Source organism: Mustela nivalis (genome assembly GCF_964662115.1).
Source record: "Mustela nivalis genome assembly, chromosome: 15".
Lineage (NCBI taxonomy): Eukaryota > Metazoa > Chordata > Mammalia > Carnivora > Mustelidae > Mustela > Mustela nivalis.
The window spans coordinates 18,348,215-18,361,442 of record NC_139034.1 but is presented as its reverse complement, the minus strand read 5'-3'; the positions used below and the strand labels follow the sequence as shown (position 1 = coordinate 18,361,442).

Sequence of the window (13,228 nt, the reverse complement as noted above, 5' to 3'; positions counted from 1 at the left end):
TTTCAGTCAGAATTAATTAAACTGGGTAATCCCAGTAAGCTCGATAATGATTATTGTCCTTGCTTTACACACAGAAACTGATAGAAATATCAAATTAGGTGACTTACCTTAGGCCAAAGAGAGCTTAACTTGTTGGAGGCAGAATGCTACAATCCCAGTATTTTAGCTTTCCTTAAAAAACAAGTTATGAGAAACGAGCCTATCAATTCACTAATGATTCCCTTAAGTTTTGCTGTTAACTTTCTCAAAAATCTTATAAGGTGGGTGAATAACAAGGAGTCCCATTTGACTGACAGAAATCCACAGCCAGTTGTGAAAGTGTGCATGGGAGATGAGTGACAGAAACTTTTTCGAGAACCAGTGAATTTTTAAAATATGAGTTTTATTTATTTTACAAAGAGGGAGAGAGTGTGTGTGTGCGCGCACAAGCAGGCAAAATACCAGGGAGAGGGAGAAGCAGGCTCCCTACTGAGCAAGGAGTTGGACGTGGGGCTCGATCCTAGGACCCTGGGATCATGACCCAAGCCAAAGGCAGCCACTTAACCCACTGAGCCACCCAGGCATCCAGGAACCAGTGAATTAAAGAGGAAGAACTTGTGATAAGTTTGAAGACATCGAGCTATAAAGAGAGGACGGCTGGGTGTTTCCTTTGAAAATAACTGGGCCAGGTCCCTGTATCCCGAGGAGCATTTTCTCAGAAAAACAATATTCAAACCCCTTGAGGACAAAGGGACAGAAAAACCAATTTATGACAACAAAAGCAGGTAATAGTCAGTAGTACTTCATCGTGCGGGGTAGGTATTCAGCTTCTGCTTGATGTAATCACTACTTCAGGGGGGCCCCAGAAGCAAGAGTCTATTCAGTTACAATCAGCCTAGCAAATTTTTCTGTGTATACATATAATTTTAAGTCACCTGTACATATAAATGTGATTAGTCCTATCTTTCTTTGGCTCATTCATGATGCCTCAGAGAGTGGATTCAGTGGTGCTTGATACACATTGTGAAGTTTCTGGACTATGATTGCATGGTTCTGGAGGAAAGGAGAAGAGACAAGTGGTTATAGGTTGAGTGATTGCTTTTTTATCTGTCCTGGAGTCAATGAGATTTAATATACTAGCCAGGGATCTAGATGACTGAACAGAATACACATGCTAAGATGACACCGAACCATTAGGTTATTAAACTCTTTAAAGTTTCAGTTAAAGCTCAGTCATCTTAAAAAGTTAGAGAAGTGCTACTGGCCCTGGAGTCAGAAAGCACAACTGGCAGTTTGAATCCCATTTGCAACTTCTGGCCATCCGTGTGAGGCCATTCTTTATTCTTTCAGTTTCCTACCTCATGAGGGCTCAAAGGTGAGGTAATAAATGTGAGAGCATGCTATAAGTTTTTTATTAAGCTCCCTTCCATTCAAGATGGAATACAACTTCCCAACTCCTTAAATCTGTTCCTCCTTTAAGTTCGAGAACTGTAAAGCGGTAGGATACATGTCCAGTAATGAGGGCTGCTCTGACCACCACCAGCCAGGCCCTGAGCCTTTTCTCTGGGGTGCCTTACATGATGTGCTGGGCAAAAATAGAAGCACAGTGAAAAGTCTGGGTCCTGCGGTCCTGCCTGATTATCTTGATCCCCTTCCCTAGGACCTTATGCATGGATGGCCACTGAGTTAGCAACCTTAGGGCCTGGCCAGCCTACTCATTACCACTCACAGCCTACTGCTGTCGAGACTATCCCTCACCATGTCTTACTCTTGAGATAAATGCTGAGTTCTGATTGTCGTTTGTAGTTTGGTATCCAACTAAAAGATTTCAGGGGATCCAAGACTTCTGGTTTAAAACTGGATTGATAGATTAGTCTACACATGACCAGCTTAAATTCTGTTCCAGTCAAAACTAATGTCCCAATCTTCCCAGTAGGAATTAAGAATTACTTTTCCCCCCCTTAAATGCCTACAGCATTCTGATTACACCTCTAACATGTTATTAGAATTAGGTATTAGAATTTTTCCCCAAGTGTTTCTGTTTTCTTCACCAGATTTTTAGCATCTTACATTTGTGACCCTTGATTCCTGCCTAGCTGTTGCTTTGTACGTCAGAGTACTTAAAAGCATCCGAATTAATCATTCGGATACGAAATGAGTAGAGACTGACCCCGGGCGTCATAATGGACTAAATAAACAATGTTTTAGAAGAGATAATGTGATCCTCAGATGAATCAACATGAAATGAACAGGAAGTAGGCAGAGATTTCAGCAAAAGAGAATTCTGTGTTTCAAAAAGCAGGCAGTCCTTGACTGGAAGGATGGGGTGGGGGGAATGGTGGGTGTCACTGATAAGAGGAAATTATAAAATTCTCCACTCTCAGAATCATTCAACACTGACCCACCGTCCATGTGTCTCAGTTTAAGGTGAAGATTTTCTGAAACAAGGGCTGGACGAAGTAGGACAGTATTCTTTTTTTTTTTTTTTTTTTAAAGATTTTATTTATTTATCAGAGAGAGAGGGAGAGAGCGAGCGAGCACAGGCAGACAGAATGGCAGACAGAGGCAGAGGGAGAAGCAGGCTCCCCGCTCAGCAGGGAGCCCGATGTGGGACTCGATCCCAGGACGCTGAGATCATGACCTGAGCCGAAGGCAGCCGCTTAACCAACTGAGCCACCCAGGCGTCCCAGTAGGACAGTATTCTGACTGACATCTCCGTGAAACCCAGTGAGCCAGGATGAGTATTTGCCATATTTCTCCCAGAAGCACAACATCCGTTTTTCCTTTTAAAGACAGTAAAATGGGCAGGAACTGGTTGATAACTGTGAAAGCTGTGATTGTTTAGGTTTAGAAATCAGGGGGATGACAGTAACACTACCTGGCAACAGATGATAATATCACATTATAGTTTCATACTTTTTCCACAAAGGATTTATATGGGCACACAAAGACTCAGTGAATTACCATTTGCCATGGTCTTCACCGAAGAAGGATAGCTCTGAAATTCTTCTTCCACCATGTGGACTGACCATCTGTTCACAGGAATTGCAAATTCACTTCCAGGACTCATAAAGTGTCCCTATGTTCTTGCACATCTTTGAAATGCCTCAGGCAACTGCTCTTCTCTCCAGCAGAGCAGCCGGAGCAGCCACAACAGCTGTGGGATTCACCAGGGCTTGTCTCCGCTCAATTTCTGGCAGCCGGCAACAACCGCCAAGCCACTCTCCAAAAAAGCCTGCAAATTGTAAACCCATTAAGGCTTAACTCCTAGGGGACAACAAAGAGAACTGCCTTTTGAATGTGAGCTCTGTGTGGGATCCCAAGGGCCTCTGGCACCTGGGCTTGTCCTCGGGGCCAGGGTGATCTGTAGGGAAAGTTACAAGCTGCTGAGGGAATATTTTCACAGGTTTTCCAAACAAAGAGTTCTTTCTTCAAACCTCATACAGCTCCTGATTGCTAATTAACCAAACCTAGTGAAAAACAGGCCATTTCTGGAAATAGAACAGAAGCTGTACGTGTGTGTGTGCACACACGTGCACACGCAGGGCAGCTGAAGTGCATTTTCGTGTGTTTCTCTTTATGTTTTGGGGGGCTGCGGTGACATGAGACACTGTTCCGTTTGATGAGATGGTAAGAGGACCGTCCAAGGCGCCTGGTCTCTTCTAGCAATCCTTCCTTTGCATACAGAGTTTGCAGCTGTGTTCATAGATCCGGCACGTTTCGTTGTTTTGCTTTAACTCACCCTCTCTCCCTGCAGCTGAGAGTTCTCACCTTAGGGTCTGTTTCATTCTCTGTCCTCACACCATACCTCATCTGTCTCCCCTGTTTACTTCCATGGAATCACTATTTAGGAAGTACTTTCTTGGCCCATCTGTCTTAAATTACTGCTTTGTTTACTTTCCCAGACGCCTTCCCACCCAGGACCCTTCCCTCTGTGAGTTCCCTGCCTTTTGTAGTTAGTATTCACTTGAAGATCTGAACGCCCCCCCTTTCCTTGGAAGCCCCTACTACAGGCCCCTGGCGGTTTTTATAAGGGCTGCTTCCCCCTTGGTGTACACTTCCGCCTAGTCAGAGCCTGCCGGAGCCTGGTGGCCTTTTGGAATTGTTGCCGAAGCCTTCAAAACCCTACCCCCTTTACCTCGGTTCTTCCCATTACTTATGAGGGGTTTTACAAGTTTCACAATTTCAGGACGGTGGCATTTTGAAAGACCATTGCGTTGTGCTTATTTTATCCACAATTAGGGTGCTTGTGGAGAGGTTACCTATCAACTCAATCTTTGCCTTACTGACGTTTGATCACCATTTCTTAAATTTTTGTTAATTCTGGCCTTTTTGGTTATGAACCTGTGGATGGGGGAGGAAAGCTCTTCACAGGCCTCTAGTGGACACGCCGTGGAACTGCAGAGATCTTGTGTTCAAACGTGTGAAGCTGTGGTGTGACCTCGGAGAATTAGGCAACCCCCCAAATATTTCTCCATTTGATTTCTTATTTAATAGTGTAATAGTGTGTTTGAAGGCAAGGAAATGAGAAACGGTGGTGAAATTTTCCTCTCCGTTGGTCACTTTTACTGACTCGTGCACATTCAGTCACATGTTCAAGTTGTTATTACAAGTTGGCTCGCAAAGGGCTTGTTTCTGCCGCAAGCCTTGAGCTCCCAGGGAGCCCTGCGTGGCGCTCTGTTTTGCAGTCTTACCATCAGTCGACCCTTGCTCCCGACCACAGCTCCTGGCACTTGGTCAAGACTTGTTGAATTGACAGCTGTTCTTTGTGGGGCTCGTCCTAGTTAAACTGGGACTTGGGGAAATATGCCACGTTTGTCTCTAGTATCTATGTATCCAGCCTCCTACCTCCCTTCCTGCTTCCTCCTGCAAGGTCATTTCCAACTGAAAGTGGTTTTAAAGCCCCAGATTACCTTCTCTAGGGTATTTGAGATGTCAACCTTATCTTCATTTGAAAGGAACTGTTTTGCCCGGGTTAAACCAGAATAGAAATATTAGGCAACTGTGCTGATGAGAGAATTGTCCATGGGGGGAGAGGGGGTGCCATAGACAGAACTCTGTACTTGGAATTATTCTCGCTTTTCCCTAGGCGTTAGGCCAGCTTCACTCTTTCACAGGGAGGCTTCCTTGCCATCTTTCGGATTAAACCTGCAGAGTATTTTCGGAGCATTGATGTGGAAAGTAATTCTGGAACAAATTAGCCCTGGGTTTAAATCTAGAGAGTTGTAGCAGCTGGGACCATATTTTGAGCTGTAGTTGAGGACAGTAAGATGAGTATGAGTCCCTCACTACAAGACAGACCTTGCGGTAGGTTAGAGAGGACTGGGACTGGTACTTTTGAAGAGCGTGGCTTGACGGATTGCCGTCTGATCTGTCTGATGTTAGCGCCATGCAACGTCTGAGACTTCCCATTGGAGGGTGGAGCAGAGCTCCCAGGTTGACATGGACTAAAAGCAACTGGTCACCGAGGCATTTTTGTAGTGGCCTTTTAAGGGTATTGAAGTGGATGGAGTTTGCTTTGCTGGAAGAACCTACTTAGTTTTTGTTTCCTTGGGCGGTAGGTGGGCCGCTGGGGTTCTCAATTTGGTGACTTCTTATCTCTTTAAAAAACTTCAGAAATTATAAGAAAAAGTGTTTTTACATATGCCAAATGTTTAATGGCAAGAGCTGTGTCAAAATTCTTGGAAATCTAAAGGTTAAGAATGACTACTTTAAGAAGCAGTTGAGAGGTAGTGTGTTTTATACTATGGGTTAGATCAATAGACTTTTTGTCTAAATGTTGCCTGGACTAGGCTGGATATTAACTTTACATGTATTGTCTGCTTGTCTGTTTACTGAATTCTCTTACTTGAATAATAGAATCAAATCTCAAAACTAAATATCCTGTCACTTTTAACAATAACCTGGCAGTAGTAGCCTTTTACTCTAGACTTTTTATACTTAAATGAGGCAGAAGTGAAAACTTGAACAATTAGTTGGGTCAAAAGGATGACTTATTTTTAAAAGAATGAAAGAGCACACATAAAATTCATCTCTAAGGATGAATCGTTTGGAGATTGAGCAAGCTGTGTGGGGCAAGTGCTCCTTCAATTGTGGTTTTTGAAGTTTGTAATCAAACATTACCATTAGTCATAGAAAGGTAAAAGGAAGGATACAATTAAACTATAGATCGACACATTTAAAAATATACATTTTTTTTTGCAAAAGGAGGCTAGAAGGAAGGCACATACTACTATGAAGCGAATTTTTTTTTCATTAAGGAAAGGATTTAGAGAAACACAAGGCAGTAGCTTATAAAACAATAAAAAGATCATCATGCTTAAGAAAATGAAAATGCTACATGTTTAATACCTTTCAGCTCATAACACAGTGATATTTCCACTTGTCCAAAATACACCGATGTGTCTGCATCAGCTCTGTGGAAAAAGCCAATAAGCAAAGCAGCATAAAGGTTACGCACTGAAGCTCTTGGGTTTCATTCATAGAACAACACCGGAGATCCTTTCAATTTTGCTTATTTATTCTCATTTCACAAATGACTCTTTAAAAAAAAAAAGATTTATTTGTTTTTACTTCTAGAGTGAGAGACAGAGCTTGGAGCCGGGCAGAGGGAGTGGGGAAGAGAGAGAGAGAGAGAGAATCTCAAGCAGACTCCCCACTGAGCGTGGAGCCTGATGTGGGACTCCGTCTCATGATCCTGAGATCATGACCTGAGCCTAAATCAAGAGTCAGATGCTTAACTGAGTGAGCCACCCAGGTACCCCTCATGTCACAAATAATTCTAATGCATTTAATTCCCAGGACTTTGGAGGGGTAAAAGCTAGAAATTAGAAGGAAAGGGGGACTCCAGATGTACAGAGAGTAGATGAAGTGATGGCCGACTTGTCAATAGCAATAGGGAAGAAGAAAGTGATTATAAAAAGCTACTCTATTTCAAAAGCCCTACACAGTCCTCTGGGATAAAGGCTATTCTTAGTCCTCATGTGTTTCCAGTACGGACACATATATTTAATATCTACATATGTATTCGTTAAATGGATTGATATTTTATGTAATACCAAAGATATCACCATATTGTATCTGATATTTATACTGATGATCTTTAAGAAAATATTAAATTATATGTGCATATCTGTTTAAAAAAAGAAGGGAAAATATGTAATCATTCAAAAAATGCTGTCATGCCTAAATTGGGGGGTTTTTTAAATTTTTTAAATTTAGAAGCTGTACTGTTAAGTCTTTAGGTTCACACATGCAAAAACCTGTTATCATAAAATGCCTAATTTCTGAAGTTTTCAGCTTTTAATTCTCATTTGTTTTTCACAAGAAGAGTAGGATGACTTAGGTGACTATCTAGGGAATCAAAGTTCTGATAAGTTATGTGTCTACACAAAATGGGGAAGATCTGCTTATATTCAGGAGAGCCTAGTTTTGAGAGAAATGTGTAGGAACAGGGATATTTTATGTGGGTGTGTATTCCTAGCAGTGTTGTTATTTTTTGAAGAAAGAGAGACTCATTTAGTAACTGGCACAACCATAAAAGTAAGCATGCAGTGCTCATGAGGGCTTATTTAAAAGATATTCTAATGTAACCCTCCTTCTAGGCACACGGTGGGAATGTACATCCTCTTTGAGGTTAGGCATCGGTCACATTGCCAGTGAAATGTGAGGTAGTAATGACAGGGATCACTTCCAAGTAGAAGCTTTGAAAGCCTGTGTATGTCTCTTCTGTGTTCCCTTCCTGATACGGTGATGATTATTGAGATGAAGTCTCCAGTAGCCTATGTTCCTGAGGGACTAAGATGAACCAAACCATAACCAGTGCTTAGTGGACACATAGAACAAGAAGTACACTTTTGTTGTCTCAAGCTGCTGTGATTAGGGGCTATTTGTTACTGAAGCATAGCTTATTCTATCCTGACTGATACAGAATTGATTATAAAGAATCAGAGCTATTCTCCAAATCTAAGACCAGGAAATGAGATACAGCCAGGGTTCATAGAACTGAACTGAAGCTCTAGAAAAATCAGAGTTCTTGCCATGCCATCACTGCATGGTAATTTTCTGTCATTGCCTTTCTGAACAAGGTGTGGGTTATTTTCAGTCCACTGGTCAAACAGTTTCTTTTGCTTCCTCATCCTAGACATTTTCAAACATAACTGCTATCTTTTCTCCTTACCATGGACTCTGACTGTGCTCTGGGACACCATGTGTAGTTTCCCTATGGTAGGAACATGATTGATTCAATGAAAGCTGTGTTATGACCTCTTGATTCAGGTTTCCTACCCTACTCCTACTCACCACGGCCATTACTAAGCAAGCCTTTGGTTTATATGATTATATGATTTCGGAAATTCCTAAATCTAGAAAAAATAATGGCTAGCATTTAGTGACCATTTTGTATGTACCAGAAACAATGCTAAGTGCTTACATGTGTGAACTCATTTACTCCTTTAACAACTGTATGACATCTGTGTTGTTACCATTCTCCTCTTACAGATATATAAACTGAAGCACAGAGAACTGAGTAGCTTGCTCATGGAGTGTTAGAGGCAGGATTTGAATACGGGCACTGTGGATCCAGAGCCCACATTTTTAACTACTCTATATCCATTAAGGTTTTTATTTTCCAAGTGTATTTGTCCTATATGACCAGAAATGTGTTGCATATAAGCTTTTAAAAAGTATCCAGGTTGTTTTTAGTTTTGATTTATGACAGCAGTGTAAAAATACTACCCTTGAAGAACCAAGGTTAAAACAAGTTAAAGACTTTGCAGTGTATTGTCTGCACCATTGTCCTCACCTAACTCTTTTAACATCTTTCTTCAGATTCCTGGAACTGCCAGTAAGTGCTGGGTAATCTAGGACAAGTTGGATGACTTGCACCTAAGTTGTTTTGTTGACTATCAGATTTTAACTAAATTAATCTGTGGCCTGTTCTCAGAAATGGAATTCTGTAGTAATCCCAGAGTAGAAAATAAATTCCTAACCCCTCTTTCCCTTTGAAAGTCATTGTATTTACCAATCATTTAATTATCAGTGTTTCACAGACCAGTGATCAACACAAAATTAATTCAGTCTTAAGAAGAGTCAACCTGGGAACAAATAAGAATTATGGCAGTTAGTCTCAGGACCCGTTTCTTGAGATTACTGAGGCATTTTCTCTGTGATGTTATTCATTACCTAAGAGGAATTTTGAACATTTTTTGCTGGTTGCTAAACATTTCAAATGACTGAAAATTTTTAGGACTTTGCCATATTATACCTATATGGATAGCACATATAGGTATCTTATTCCTCCTTCATCCCTAACATAAAAAAACTATGAGAAAAAAAGAAAAAAATAGAAACCCAATATAAATGGGCATTGAATGTGCCATGGGTAAAGGGAGCAGAAGGCACTTCTGGGAATGTTCTATATCTATGAATACATATTGGCCTCATTTATAAGTGCTAGAAAGGTGTTTTTTTTTTTTTAAGTAAACATAATTTGTGATTAATGTATAGCAAGAATTAATCCAAAAGAAAGCATAAAATACTTTCTACAGCAAACATGTTAGATGATGCAAGAAAATGAAAAATGAATAAAACTCTGTTCTCAAGGAATTCACACTTTAGTGGGAAGATGCCCCCACATGTAGATCAATAGCAATGAGTACAAGAACCGTGGTCAGATAAAGTACTATGACGACAGAGAGGCAGGCCCCTCGCTTCAAATGGCCTGGCCCTAGGTTTAATATTCGACTGTGGCCATCTTGAGATTATTAATAACTTTTCAAATGTGGTAAAATACACATAACATAGAACTTGCCATCTTAACCACTTTTAAGTGTGCAATTCAGTCATGTTACGTATATTCACATTCTCATGCAACTATCACTGTCATCCATCTCTAGAATACTTTTCATCTTGCAAAACTGAAACTCTATCCCCAGTAAACAACTCCTTTATCCTCCCCCTCCCCGCCCCAGCCCCTGGCAACTGCCATTCCACTTTGTCTTTGGATTTGACCACCCTAGATAGCTCATGGGAGTGGAGTCATGTAATGTTTGTCCTTTTGAGAGTGACTTATTTCACTCAGAATAATGTCCTCAAGCAAATGTTTTAGCATGTGATAGAATGTCACTCCCTTTTAAGGCTGAATCATATCCCATTGAATGTATTTACCACATTGTGTTTAACCATTCATCTATCCATGTGATATGAGATGCTTCCACCTTTTAGCTACTCTTGAATAATGCTACTATGAATGTGGATGCAGGTATCTCTTTGAGGCTAAGATTATTAATAATTTTTGAGCAATTTTTGTGTTTTTATTTTGCACTGAGATCTAGAATTTACATAGCCAGTCATGTGTAGGGAATGAGAGTGAGCTGGAGCTCCAAGGAAGAGTTGGATTGGCCAAGCAGAGGAGCAGGATGAGGGCTCAGTTCAGAGGAAATAGGGTGAACCCGACCCAGAGGGAGGAGGAGCCAGTGTGCTGAAGGACAGTGGGGACACCCACCAAAGACAAATTGATGAATGTTTGCTCCAAGACCAGTTTTCAGTCCGAATTAGTCACAAAAGCTGCTGATGATATTAGTCAACCTTAAAAAGGAAACCATCACATGGTACAATATGGATGAACCTTGAAGATAATATACTTACTGAAATAAGCCAATCACAAAAGCATAAATACTATGATTCCATTTATCGAAGGTGCCTGGCATAGTCAAACGTGTAGAGATAGAAAGTTAGAATGGTGGTTGTTAGGGGCTGGGGGAGGAAGGAATGGGGAGTTGTTTAACGAGGCAGATTTTGTTTTGCAAGATGAAGAGCTTTCTGGAGATGGGTGGGGGTGATGGTTGCACAGTAGTGTGAAAGTATTTAATGCCACTGAGTTGTATACTTGAAAATGGTTAAAATGGTAAATTTTTATGTATTCTACTACAGCTAGTAAAGAAAAAAAGTTGATGATGTGTGTTTCATTTCTGTAGTCCATATGCTGCTGCGCATTTTCTAGGGCCTACGTGGATGGGGTTAGGGGAGTTTACTGTGTCAACGGATGTAAGACTACTGTGAAGCCATCTAACTGCATCTCTGATATCCATTCAGATTTTTATCTGGTCTTGCAGCCTCTACAAGAATTTTTTACTCATAGAGGGCAAACACTTTCTGTTAATACAAAAATGCTGTTCCTTTTTCTGTGTCATTCATTGTAGAAGAGATGAATGCTGGAGTAATCTGTTGGAATCAGAACCTAGATAGCTTTCAGACATCTGTTTCCTCAAAATATTATATTTTAAATACGATAATTATTATAGGGGGTCATTTTCATTCTTATAACTAATGTTCATTGTCCACAACCAGCTAATACACATTATCTAGAACCAGCGAATATTTGTGGTCTAGTGTGTAAAATAATAAGTAATTACAGGTTTTTTTTTTCCCTGAGTTTCAGATGGATATATTTCACGACCTCAAAGGAGCTCTTTCCCTTATTATTTGTAAGTGTTTGCTGGCCAATAAGTTTGCTCCCTCATTTGGTTTCCATGTGCGTGCACCAGTTTTATGATTCATTTCTCATTTGGCTTACGTTTGAGTGACTACCGTGCGCTAAGCACTCTTCTAGCCACTAAAGATGTATCAGGGCACAAAAAAGAAAAACAAAGAATCCCTGCCTCATGGAGGGTTTATGCAGAGGAGGGCCTTCTATGAATAAAAACCAAGTAAGTGAGCCAAGAGTGTGGCAGAAGGTGAAATGTGCTCTGAAGGAAAAAATTAAAGCTGGGGCTGAGGTCTGATGATAACATCTTGATATGTGCTACAGGCATATGATTTAAAGTGGCCCCTCTGCCCTTCCGTGTTTCAGTGTAGAATCTTGCAGATGTTTCTTCTACTAGACCCTTCTTCTACTCCCTACCATGCAGTCACACCCCTGAACGGGGGTGTACCACGTTGTCATCATCTCTGTTACACAATGTGAGGTTGTTTTGAGGTTTCGTTTCCTTATTCTCATATCCAGCCCCCTAGCTTCTTACAAAAGTACTCTGTATACAGTCGGCATGATAATCACATGTCTGATATATTTCAAAAATTAGGGAAGGAATATATTCTGTGTATTTCTGATGCCCTTCTTTTTAGAGCCTTCCGAGTTCTAGGTTTGCCTTTCTTTTTAAAGACATCATTTTACACACATTCTCAGGTTTTTCAGCAGCCATGTGCAGCACAACCAAACATAGCATGATGGGATCTAGTCCGTGTTTATCACAGAGCGTCCTTCTCTGTCTTTTAAATATCAAAATCTCAAAGCCATTTTTCAAGAATACAGAAACCGCCATCTGTTCTTCACAGACAACTAAATGGATGATAAGTAGATATGTTACAGTAATGCCATCTTGAATTGATATAGTACCTCTGCGGTATTAAGCTATTTGCAGCATTTCTTGTATTTGATTTAGCAGAGAGAATAAACAGGTTGCTGTAAGTCAGACAAGTGAAGTGAAACAAGCAGCCTACTGTAGGGACAGAACGAGCTTGGGAATAATGTGCTTTGGAGCAAGAGCTAGTTTTGAATAGAGTTGGCGATTTCTATGTAGCTTTCCACATCACTCACATCTGAGCTTCAGTTTTGAGCATCAGTTCCTTATCTTTAAAATGGGGATAAAATGAGCTCTGTGTGTGTGTGTGTGTGTATAATATAGCCCATTTTAAGCTTTGTCATTAAGTAGACAACTTCATAAATGTTAATATCTTTTGTCATTCTCTTTAGAAATAAGCACTTGCTTGATTTACCTGCCTTTCCTAGGTGGAATGCTTCCTTGCCTTATTTATCTTTGGCTCCAGCATAGTTCCTGGGCTGGAAATTTTCTGGTAAAACTGCATTTTTTAAAAAAGTAATTTTTTTAAAAAGTTTTTTTTTTAATTTTTCAAAAAAGTAATTTTTAAAATTACTTTTATTCAGTTTATATTTTACTATAAATTTACTTTATATATTTATATAACTTACTTTTATAAATAAAATTAAAATTAAAACATTTTTTTTAAAAATTTGTTTTAAGAAAGTAAAAAAGTTAAGCCTAACTTTGAAACATTTTTAATGAAAGTGTTCCTTTTTTCTTTTTTAGAGAGAGAGAGAATGTGCATGAGTCAGGGGGAGGGGAGCAGAGAAAATTGAGCCCAGCAGGGGGCTTGTTATGGGGCTGGATCTCAGGACCCTGAGATCAGTACCTGAGTCAGACACTTAACTGACTGAGCCATTGAGGTGCCC

General features: G+C 40.3%; 1 protein-coding gene across 11 annotated transcripts in view; it reads left to right on the top strand.

Annotated features, from left to right (window-relative positions):
- The window catches only part of STARD13 (StAR related lipid transfer domain containing 13), a 523,725-nt gene that overhangs the window by 400,125 nt on the left and 110,372 nt on the right, over positions 1–13,228 (top strand). Inside the window, exon 1 of one of the 11 annotated variants that reach the window (XM_082700366.1) lies at positions 3,513–3,609. The exons of the other annotated variants lie outside the window; for them this stretch is intronic. The gene's annotated coding sequence lies outside the window, so the exon portion shown is untranslated. Of the gene's footprint in view, positions 1–3,512; positions 3,610–13,228 lie in introns of those variants that run through there. 11 annotated transcript variants of the gene reach the window in all.